This window comes from Coenobita brevimanus, chromosome 45 (assembly GCF_032717465.1).
Source record: "Coenobita brevimanus isolate Jiangsu-jjx chromosome 45, ASM3271746v2, whole genome shotgun sequence".
In the NCBI taxonomy this organism is placed as follows: Eukaryota; Metazoa; Arthropoda; class Malacostraca; order Decapoda; family Coenobitidae; genus Coenobita; species Coenobita brevimanus.
Window position 1 is genome coordinate 13,474,428 of NC_136998.1, and position 11,737 is coordinate 13,486,164.

Here is an 11,737-nt window from a genome sequence, read left to right on the forward strand (position 1 = left end):
CCAAAGACTAAACCCCCTAATAACCAGATACAGTGGCGTACTAAGGGAGGGGGGGCAGGGGGGCGGCCCGCCCAGGGTGACAGCCATAATGGGTGCCATTTAGCTGAATGGTAACTTTTTCATTTCACTGTTTCAAGGTTTTCAGTATTTCTATCAGAAATTAGATCGAAAGTAAATGGTTCTATGCTGCCTAATTTTCATTAAACCCGAATTCGTTTGTATATTATTCATCTCTGGGAGGTACGGGGGGCCAGTGGATAGGTCTGCCCTGGTTGCCAAATACTCTAGAAATGCCCCTGACCAGATAAAGCAAACGGAGTATAGAAAGATTGATTTTCTAGTGTGGCACAGAGGCTACTTCTTTTCCTTGTAATATATATATTTTTTTGTAATAAGTGATTGATTATATTATTATAATAGTATTATCAATATGAGATATTCATGGTATGCCTAACTCTGATACAAAATAAAAGGTAATAAAAAAACACGTAAGTATTCGTCAGTACCTTACAAAATTACAGTTCTGATAAAAATAATTGTAATGGGTAAGTTTTCAGTAAATACACTAAAGTATCGGCGACAGTTTTAAAATACATCAGATTATTAAACATAATAAAAAAATTAATAGTGTACGATAATTCCAGCAAAAAAAAAAAACATAATTTTGAAGAGCAAGTACGATCATTCCCATTTACAAGTGTGGCAACACTGCAGAGTGGGGTAGGGACGTAACAATGGTGTCAGGAGTGTGGATAATTTATGGGCTACATGAGACTAATCTTCGACATGGAGCAGGAAGGTGTCCAGACGCCAAGCTAGGCAGGAAGAGGTATATCTGGGTGCAATTATGAAACTATTACAAGCACAAATACAGGCACAGAATGAAGGACAGAAAGAACTCAGGAACGAACTCAAAGAACAATTACAGGCCCAAAGTAAAGAACAGAAAGAACAATTACAGGCCCAAAGTGAAGAAAAGAAAAAGCTCAGAAACGAAATCAAAGAACAATTGCAGACCTAGAACGAAGAACAGAAAGAATGATATGAACAGCTTCAGGAGGCATTACAGGAGCAACAGAGGGAAGCACAACTGAGGGGGCAAGGACAGCTAGATGCATCCATGGGGGAAATGAAGGTAGAACAGCAACAGCTTAAGGAGGAAGTAGATGCCAAGCTAGAGTAGCAGAAGTATGAGGTAAGCAATAATGTGATGGAGGGTAAACAGCATGTAGACGACCAGTTGAAGACAGTGAGGAAATAGTGACAGAGTGTAGACAGCATAAAGATAGCCAGTTGAAGCATGTAGTTGACCATGTGAAGATAATTAGTGAGAAAATGGAGGCTGTAGAGAAATATTGCACCGATGAGCCTCACCTAGGTGTACAGGGAGCATATGAAAGGAATGGACAGCATATGGTGAATCTTGACTGATCCTAAGCATCTAAATGTAGCATTAAAGGGTTGAATAATCAGAATGTAGGAGTCCTGGCCTTAAACCCTTACCCACGTGAATGATTGGACCATGCTGTACATTTCCCGCGGGAATAGCAGCACTCTAAATACATGATAAATTAGCTACATCCAGGTCGATAGAAGTATCACTTATCCTTTTCCCTTTTTTATATATATATTTTATAGTATAAGAATAGGTCATAAGGGATATTTCAATGGGTAATGAACATGGAAATGTAGCAACCAAGTGCATGTTGGGTGTTGCCAGGTGATATATTAGCTACTTCATGGCGAATGGCAGTATCAATTACCCTTTTCCCTTTTCTATATATATTTTTTAGTATGAGAATAGGGCATAGGGCACATTTCAATGAAAAAAGCGAATGGAAAAAACCGGTCAGGAGTTGCGTTGTGTGGCCTGGCTGTAGCCATGCAAGGGAGGGGGTAAGGGAGGGGAGGTGGGGAGGCAAGGCAAACACAGAAAAATGGCTAAATTGGTAACACTGGATGCGAGTACTAGCGGTATTAACAGTGCTGCCTATAGCTACACACTGGTAGTACTAATAGATGATACAAGACTGCACTTGAAAGCCCGGGCGATTTTATAAATCCCTCAATCACAAAAGTGACGCCCAGCAGTATGGTACTTATGTAATGAGCATCACAAAAGTTACAGCCCACAGGTTAGGGGTTAATTATGATGCCCCAGTTTTTAGGCCCCAAACCAGTGAAGTGCATGGTTATAATCGGGGTCCAATTAAAAAGAAACCTCAGGAATTTGATGGTAGAGTATCTTGGAGAAGCTTACTGTGCACAGTTTGAGTTACTTGCAGATCAGAATGGTTGGGATGATAGGCAGAGGGCAGTGCAGCTTGCTATTAGCCTTAAGAGTGCTGCAATGGAAATTTTGGGCCAGATGTCAGTGATGAAGAGAAAGAAATTGTCAGTACCTTGTAGAAGTGCTGAAGTGCAGATATGGAATCATGTACCAGACTGAGGTTTACAGAGCAAGATTCTGGAGCCGTGTACGGGCTCGAGGAGAATCCCTACACCAGCTTGCTCATGACCTGGAGAGTATGGCATACAAGGCATACCCTGGAGCAGAACCTAACCTGTTGGCTATTCTACTGAGGGACCAGTTCATCAATGCTGTTGATGGTGCAGAGGTGAAAGTGCAAGTGAAGCAGGCATAATCTAGAAGCATGCAAAAAGCGCTAGCCAGGGCTCTAGAATTTGAGTCCTACGTCATGTCCAGTACATCCACCTTTCAGGCAGGTCGTAGTGCAGGATTCAAGACAAAATATGGGCAGGTATGTGAAAATGAAAAATTTGAGGGAAGTTGCTGGTTCTGTGAAAAGCCAGGACACAGAAAAAAGGACTGCTACAAGTGGAAGAGGGAACAGGAGAAGATCGGAGGAGGCTGCTGGTTCTGCAGGAAGTTGGGACACAAGAAGTAGGATTATCACAAATGGAAGGAGCAAGAACTGAGCAATGCAAGGAAATCTTCAATTGTAACAAAAGTAGGTTGGACATGTAATTACGTGGGACACTTCAGTTCTGAGTGTCCAAAGAAGAAAAAGCATGATAAGAAGAAGATTGCAGAAGATCAGAAAGAAGTGGAAAACTAGTGGAGGCTGGTGTGAAGGGGCAACCACCTGCCAGTTTTTCCCAAGTAGCCCCACCATTGAGAAGATGCAAGAGGACAGCAATCGACAGTGTAGATGGCAGGATAGACAGAAAGAAGTATTCCCTGGTGATTGATTCAGCCTCAGAGCAGACTTTTGTGAGGCCTGGTGTGTTTCATCATCGGTATCTCCCTGAGTCATCAGAACAACTGTGTGGCATAACTGGGCACCGCGCAGAACTGAGGGGACCCCTGAATGTCTGGACTGAAGTGACACGGCAAGAGTCTACTCTGCCAGTCTACGTGGCTGACATGGAGGATCTTTGCATTCTGGTCTGGACTTCCTTATATCCATGGGATGTGTGTTGGACTTCTGCTCCATGAAGCTGAAGGTTCAGTGAAGGTTGGTTCCCATCACAGCAGTGAAATGTACCAGTTCTGATGGCGAGGTGAGAGTGCTCCACACCACGGTGTGTTGGGGTAGTGGAGCCTGATGTACGATGCATGATGAAGGCTTGAATGATGGTGCGGAGAACACTGGTGGAAACAGGTGCAGGTGAAGTGCTGGTTCTGGTGGCCAGTTTCTCCCGTGAGTCACAGATGATCAACGACAGAGAAATTGTGGGACTGTGCCAGGCAATGGATCCTGAGTGGCATCGGAGGAAGGCCTGTAAAAGGAGTGTAGTCAAGGAAGACAGGTACGTGCCAGACCACCTACAAGACCTTGTCTCAAGGAGTTGGCAATGCTTGGTAGGTTCACAAGGGCTGAAGTTGAGGCAGCTGCTGACGGAATTTGCAAAAGTCTTTTCCATGGGAGACCTAGACCATGGGTGCACTGATCTGGTGGAGCATAGTATAGACACTTGGGATCACCGCTCAATTAAACAGCTAGTACAGAGGATGACGACAGCCCAACAGCAAGAAATGGAGGTGGTGGAGAATCTCCACAGTCAAGGAGTAATAGAAAAGTCCAGTAGTCCTTGGGCATCAGCAGTGGTTCTGGTAAGGAAAAAGGATGGCTCAGTAGGTACTGTATAGACTATAAAGCCCTTAATGATGTGACACTGAAGGATGCATAGCCCTTGCCAAGAATTGATTACACCCTGGATGCTCTGTCAGGTGCTAAGTGGTTCTCCACCCTAGACATGAAAGCAGGATACCAGGTCAAGGTTGCAGAGAAGGACAAACAGAAGACAGCATTTTCAAATGGGTGGGGTTTATGGCAGTTTAAAGTGATGCCATTTGGCCCATGCAATGCCCCAGCTACTTCTCAGCGCCTCATGGACTGCATACTCGAAGGCCTGCACTGGCAGACAGTTCTCATCTATCTGGATGATGTAATTGTGTTTGGATGGACTTTCGACCAGGAACTGGAGATGCTGTCGGACGTGTTGAACAGGATCCGCACAGCACACCTAGAGCCGAACCCCAAGAAATGCTACTTGTTTCACAAGGAAGTAAAGTACCTGGGACACATTGTAGGCGAGAGCGGCGTCCCTACTGACCCAAAGAAGGTGGCAGCTGTGGAAAACTGGCCTGTTCCAGCTTGTGTGAGAGAGCTACAGAGCTTTCTGGGCTTATGCACCTACTATCGGTGTTTTGTCAAAGACTTTGCAACGCTAGCTTCACCTCTTCACAAGCTTTTGGGGAAAAGGCAGAAGTTTGCATAGACAGCAGAGACTCAGAAAGCCTTCGACAAACTCAAGTATGCGTTGGCAAACTCTCCAGTATTGCCATACCCAGACCAGAATCAGCCATTTATCTTGGACTGTGATACTAGTGACCATGGTACTGGTGGAGTCCTATCACAAAAGAAGGATGACAAGGAGTATGTGGTTGTGTATAACAGCAACAAGCTCAGCCCACCAGAGTACAGAGCAAAACTATTGTGTGACTCATAAGGAGCTCTTGGCAGTGATGAAGAGCCTTGATTTCTTCCCTCCCGCCCTGTATGGGTCAAACTTCATCATCGGGACGGACCATGTGGCACTCAAGTGGCTGAAAATGCTAAAGAATCTGGAAGGACAATTGGCACACTGGCTCAGGAAGCTAGACCAGCACAATATCATGAGGTGCAACACCATCTTGGGCAGATACATGGCAATGCTGACAGCTTGTGTCATCAGCCTTAAGATCCAGAGTGCCAGCGTTGTAGTAAAAAGGAAGATCATAATAAGAAGTGAAGCCGTACTGCAATGACAAGGCCAACATCAGATGAAGACCTGAAGAGGATGCAGATGGAAGATGCAGATTTACAACCAATGCTAGAGTGGCTGCAGCAGAGTACAGTGCAACCATCTTGGGAAGAAGTTTCCAGGTTAAGCCCTGCGACCAAGAGCTACTGGAGTCAGCAGGACCTTCTTTGTTTGAACAGTGAACTACTAGAGCGTCAATGGGAGACACCCAATGGCCTCAGCAACTATCGGTAACTGGTGGTTCCGAAAAAGAAGAGGTCCGAGATCTTGGAAGAGTCCCATAACCAGATCACTAGTGGGCACCTGGGAGTGAAGAAAACTCTAAGCCGGCTGCGACAGAGGTTCTACTGGATTGGCATGCGTCAGGATATTGAAGAGTGGTGTCAGGCCTGATGTTTGCTGTGCCAAGAAGGGACCTAAGAAACGTGGTTGTGCCCCTCTCCAGCTGTACCAACTGGGTGCACCGATGGAAAAAGTCACAGTGGTCATTGCTGGACCTTTGCCACTCACTGAGAGAGGAAACCGTATATATGTGTCACCATGGACTACTTCACAAAGTGGCCAGAAGCCTATACTGTCCCTCATCAAGAGGCTGCAACTGTTGCTCAGGTGTTGGTTGACCAGTTTTTCTGTTGTTTTGGGATGCCACAAGAGCTACATTCAGACCAGGGTAGAAACTTCGAGTCTGCTATGCTTCGTGAATGCTGTAAGTTATTGGGGATCAAAAAGACCAGGACGACCCCACTAAGGCCACAGTCAGATGGGATGGTGCAGAAATTCAATTGGACCTTGGGACAAGAACTGGCCAAGTACTGCATAGAGGGATAAAAAAAAATTGGACCAGAAATTACCTGCATTGCTGATGGCATATCGGTCTGCATCCCATGAGTCTACCTGCTACGCCCCTGCAAAACTTATGTTGAGCCACTAGTTACACACCCGTTGACTTGTTAATGGGAAGACCACCTGGTGAAGAGCAGCCTACAGGCACCACCAGCTATGCGAAGCATCTTCAGGTAAGGCTAGCTGAGGTACATCATTAAGTGTAAGAGGCCCTCAAGTTTTCAGGAGAGGTGATGAAAAGTATGATGCCAAGGCAAGTAAGGTGAGCTTCAAGAATGGTGACCAAGTTTGGTTATACAATCCTCAGCGAAAGAAGGCACAATCACCAAAGCTGCAGAGCCAGTGGGATGGGCCTTACACTGTGCTGGACAGCCTATCAGACGTAACGTATTGGATTGGGGGAGGCAGAAAATCTCGCCCAAAGATGGTACACGTGAACCATCTGTGGCAGTACCATGGGCCAGGACAGTACAGCTGGGACGTCTCCAAGGAATTGTGCTCACCCACAGCCGAGGATGTTGAGGAGGACCAAATAACTGAAGTGCAAGAGGATGGTGACAGTTCCCTAAGAGAAGAAGCAAATCAAGAAGAGGACCAAGACCTTCCTGGAGGAGTGGACTGTGTGGAGGAGCAAGGACGTCATCAGAAGCGACATAGAAGAAAACCTGATAAGTTGAAGGATTATTTTGTTAATAGATCTTTCATTAGGATTAGGGGTTATGTTTGCATATATTGTGCAGTTTTGTTGGGACGACAAAGAACTAGAGAGGAGGTAGTGTTAAGAAGAGAGATTTGCCAGTTAGGTAGCCAAGATGCTTCTCGACGTTTCACGTTGTTTACCGTAGCTTCGGTACGAGTCAGAGTTGCCACTTTGCCTGCTGTTTGTGAGTGTAGTTATTTCGTACGGTAATTTGTACATTAATTTTTGTGCTCTTTTTCTCAATAATGTTTTCTTTATGTCACTTCTTGTTAATAATATAATTTGATTTAAGCCAGTATGCTTCATGATCCCCTACCACAGATGTTTTCAAGTCTATTTTTAAGCTCTGGCTACTGCCTTGAGTTCAGCAAAACTGTAGCTAAAAAAAATGCATTCATTTATTTGAAAAAAAAAAAAAAAGAGGAACTGAAATAGTGAGAGACATCAGTAGCATAACAACGTGGTCTGAATTAAAAGCAATAAGATATGAAAGAGAAGATCATGGTTGGGTCATTAAACATCGCTTAGGTCGCATCATTGAGACAATCCATTGGTCGTAAATCACGCCAGTAAATCTTTATCCCGAGATACTTCGAGTAGTAATTTTTCTTTAAAACTTTTAGCCCTGCCTGTCCCTGAACAATTACTCTTCAGACAAAGGTAATACAGATTCCACGTAATCTATCAATTCATTTATCTTTCTGTCTATATATATATGTACAGTGGTAAAGTGTGCGTGTTCGTACACTGAAAAACGAAGGTTCGCGCCCCGCCAGGGTAATAAACTTTGAAAGCGTTCTTCAGGCCTCGTACTGCATTGGCAGACACAAGGGCTGCCGTGGTTGAACCAGTGTCGCTTACTCTTAAGTATGCTTGCACCCAGTAGAGCTTGCGTGGGCTAATTACACTTGGTTCACAGACTACACACACATCCAAAGCCACTCCAACACTACAATTACACTTACAAGCACTTCTAACCCTACATACAATCTCAACTAGACAGCCTAAGCTACTTGGTAGAGATACATTGGCTGTATCGTCTCCACTTCGGTAGGGATAGGGCGGTCCTGCAGTGGACACTCAAACGGCTAATGAGATGAGATATATACAATGTGAAGATGGATGAAGTAGTTGGTGAGTGGGGTATGCCTGCAAAGATGGATGAGAATGGCAGTGCTTTAGTGGACGTTTGTGCCAGGAAGGGGTTGCTGATAGCTAATATCCTCTTCAGGCACAAAATGATCCATAGGTATACGTGGCAAGTAATGAGAAGGGTGGATGGTGAACTGAATGACCTCAAGGCTATTATTGATTATGTGTGTGTGGATGAAAGGCTGAGAAGGTGTGCAATGGATGCAGGAGTATTTAGAGGTTGGGGGAGTGGCCTTTTGGACCACCACTTGGTGGTGGTCAGAATCAAAGTCCAAACAAAAGGGAGAAATAGAAGAATGGAAGGACAGGAAGAAGTAATTCTTACAAGGTGGGTGGAAAAGTTACAAGAGGATGGAAAAGAGGCAGATTATAAGAGGAAAGTGGAGGAGCGATTGGGTAAAAATTGATTGGAGCAGATGAGGGACGTGGAAAGTGTGTGAAAGATATTCACAGAAGAAATCGGTGCAGCATGTGAGGTGGTGTGTGGGGTGAAGAGAAGACGAAAGGGGATGCAGGGAACAGCATGGTGGAATGAAGAGGTGAGACAAGCTATGGCTCAAAAGAAGAAAGCATATAGTGAGTGGATGAGAAACAGGGATGTGGAAGAAGTTGAGAGACGGAAGAGAGAGTGAAACGTAGGGAGGAAGAGAGAGGTGAAAAGATTAATAGAGAGTAAGAAACGAGTGGATGAAGAATTTGGAAGGAATCTGAATGTAAAGTGGAAGGAATGTAAGAAAATGTTCTGGAAAGAGGTAAAGAGAGTTAGACAGGATGCCAAAGAAGTTAGCTGGGGAGTGAAATATAATAATGGTAGATTACTGGTGAAGAAGGGAGAAAGAGTGAGCAGATGGAGAGAAAAGTTTAATGAAATTGTTGAACACAAAGAATGAGAGCAATGCAAGTATAAGTGGCTGGGGAATGCCTGGGAGAAGGAGGGATGTGAGAAGAGAGGAAGAAATCAGGAGGATGGAAGTTGTGGAAGCAATAAAGTAAAAATGGGAAAGCCCCAGGAACTGATGGAGTGTGTGGTGAAATGCTGAAGTATGGGGGAGAGTAATAGAATGGATGTGGAAGATGTGCAGCTTGGCCTGGGAGGAAGGTAGAGTCCCGATGGATTCCAAGTAAGGTGTAATTATTTCCCTATACGAAGGAAAAAGGGAAAAAGAAGTGTGTGGTAAGCATAAGGGGATTTACCTTCTTAGTGTAGTAGGAAAAGTATATGGTTGGATACTTATTGAGAGAGTTTGGAAAATAACAAAGGAATTAGTTGGAGAAAAACAGGGAGGCTTTAGGAAGGGAAGAGGTTGTGTAGATAAGATATTCATCCTTAAATCTTTAGTGGAAAAGTTTCTAGAGAAATGAAAGAAGTTGTATGCACCCTTCATGGATTTGGAGAAAGCATATGACAGGGTGGATAAACAAGGATTGTGGAAAGTATTAAGAATATATGGAGTAGATCAGAAGTTGCTGAAGGACGTGAAAAGTATGTATCAGGGTGCTAAGGCTGCAGTGTGTGTGGATAGTGAACTCAGTGAATTTTTTTATTTGAAGGTTGGATTGAGACAGGGATGTGTCATGTCTCATTGGTTGTTCAATCTGGATATGGATGGGGTTATAAAAGAGATACAAGGTAGGGCAGTGGATGTTGGAGTGGCCCTGGTGAGAGAGGGCATTGTTTGGAAACTCTCTGTTCTGTTTCTTGCAGATGATCCTGTGTTGTTAAGTGAAGACGAGTGGGAGATGCAAGGCTAGGTGGATGATTTTTTTTGGGAGAGTGTGTAAGAAACAGAATCTAAAGTTGAAAGTAGGGAAGAGTAAAGTGATGGTCATCGAGAGAAGTGAAGTCAGTGAATATACAGTGAGACTGGATGAGGAGGAAGTGAAGAATGTGAGTGCGTTTAAGTGCTTGGGTAATGTGATGAGTAAGGATGGAAGTTTACAGGGTGAAGTGCTTGAAAGGATGCACCAGAGAAGAAAGGTTGCTGGTTCCCTGAAAACAGTGATAAGAAACAGGGAAGTGACCATGGAAGTGATAAAGCTACTGCATGACAGTATTGTGATCCCAAGTCGAACGTATGGAAGTGAAGCTTGGACTTTGTTGGAGGGACAGAAGTCAAGAGTGAGAGCAGTGGAAATGAGTTATTTGAGAGGGGCATGTGGAGACACATGGAGAGATGGACTGACAAACGAGGAAGTGAAGGAGTGTTGTGGTGTGGATGTGGATGTGATATATAAGCATTAGGAGAAACACACTGAGGTGGTTTGGCTATGTGGAGAGGATGGAGATTGAGAGACTGACGAGGAGAGTATGTGAGTGAGGTGGAGGGGGGGAGAGGGAGGGGGAGGCCAAAGTTGAGATGGAGGAATGGAGTGGAGAGGTATATGGGAGAGGGGTGTGTGAGCTGGGAGCAGGGCAGTGAAATGGCAGGGCACAAAGCGACATGGAGATTTGTTTGTGGCCACCTCTTACGGGATTAAGGCTTCTGGGAATAGATAGACAGATAGACTAATAAAAAAAAATCAGATGTGTTTAGGCACTACAAAACAGAGAAATATTACTGCAACTGCATGATTGTGTTGACACATTCTCTATGTGTCGGTACATGCGGGTGGGTTAATGTTACACAATAACTGATAGCTGATTACAATCAGCCTAGGAATGCCACATATTACAGCACAGTTTTATTTCATATTCCATACCTATGGTAACGTATTTTGTCAGGGAGGGCGGATGTGGTGGTGATCGTGGTACTGGATGGGGGTGTGGCTTCCACCTCCCTGGTCCCCAGTAGCAAACTACCACTCACGCTTGTCCGCTCGCCTGGCTGCTGTGTAACCCTGGCTTCGACTTGCCTCCAACCAGGAGTACTGAAAGTTCGGATCGCTGGTGTACAGTCAAAGACACAAGTATCTTTCTAGTCCCTTGGAAAAAAAAAATACAACTGGGGAAGTACAATGAAAACCCTGTCTCTATTAGTGCGTGTTTCTAATGGTTAGATTTTTTCCCCTGTATATTCGCCAATCTTTGGGAAGATACTTGTCTCTCTGACTGTAGATTCCTTGTGTGTGTCGGGACACCCAACATACATCTTTTCATAACAGGGTGGAATCAAATATTTTTGGTCTCAGCAGCACATTTCTCACTGATTCCCAACGATCTCTCATTGTCGCATTGCAGCATCTTTATCCATTTATTATCGTTAATTCAGTGATTCCTGTTCGTTTTATTATTTTTTCATCCCTCTTGCTTTATGGTGAGCTCGTAACACTCGTCATGCAGTGCCCTCACGCCCATTTATATTCAACATTCTAATGCATGAGTTAACCAGTAGGCTAATCTGAGTCCTTCAGTTATGCACCTGGTTACCCCTGAAACTGTCTTCCTCACTGTGTTTCTGTTTGCCTACGACTCCCAATCTTCAAACACAATGTATCCTGGCACTTCGATATGAACGGATCTTGAAATAGGAGCTTTTTTAATATTTATTCTTATCTTTTAACGAACAACTTTGCATGTTTCTAGCCTTTGAATGTTTCTTCTTCTAATATACTACAGCAGCAGCCGTGTGTGTGCGTGCGTGTGTGTGTGTGTGTGTGTGTGTGTGTGTGTGTGTGTGTGTGTGTGTGTGTGTGTGTGTGTGTGTGTGTGTGTGTGTGTGTGTGTGTTTTGGGCAGCCGAAACTACACATTCAAATCGCACCAAAATTGGCACAGAAATGGCAAAATATTCGCAGATGTGAATAAACTTGGTCCCATCACGATTGAAAAACT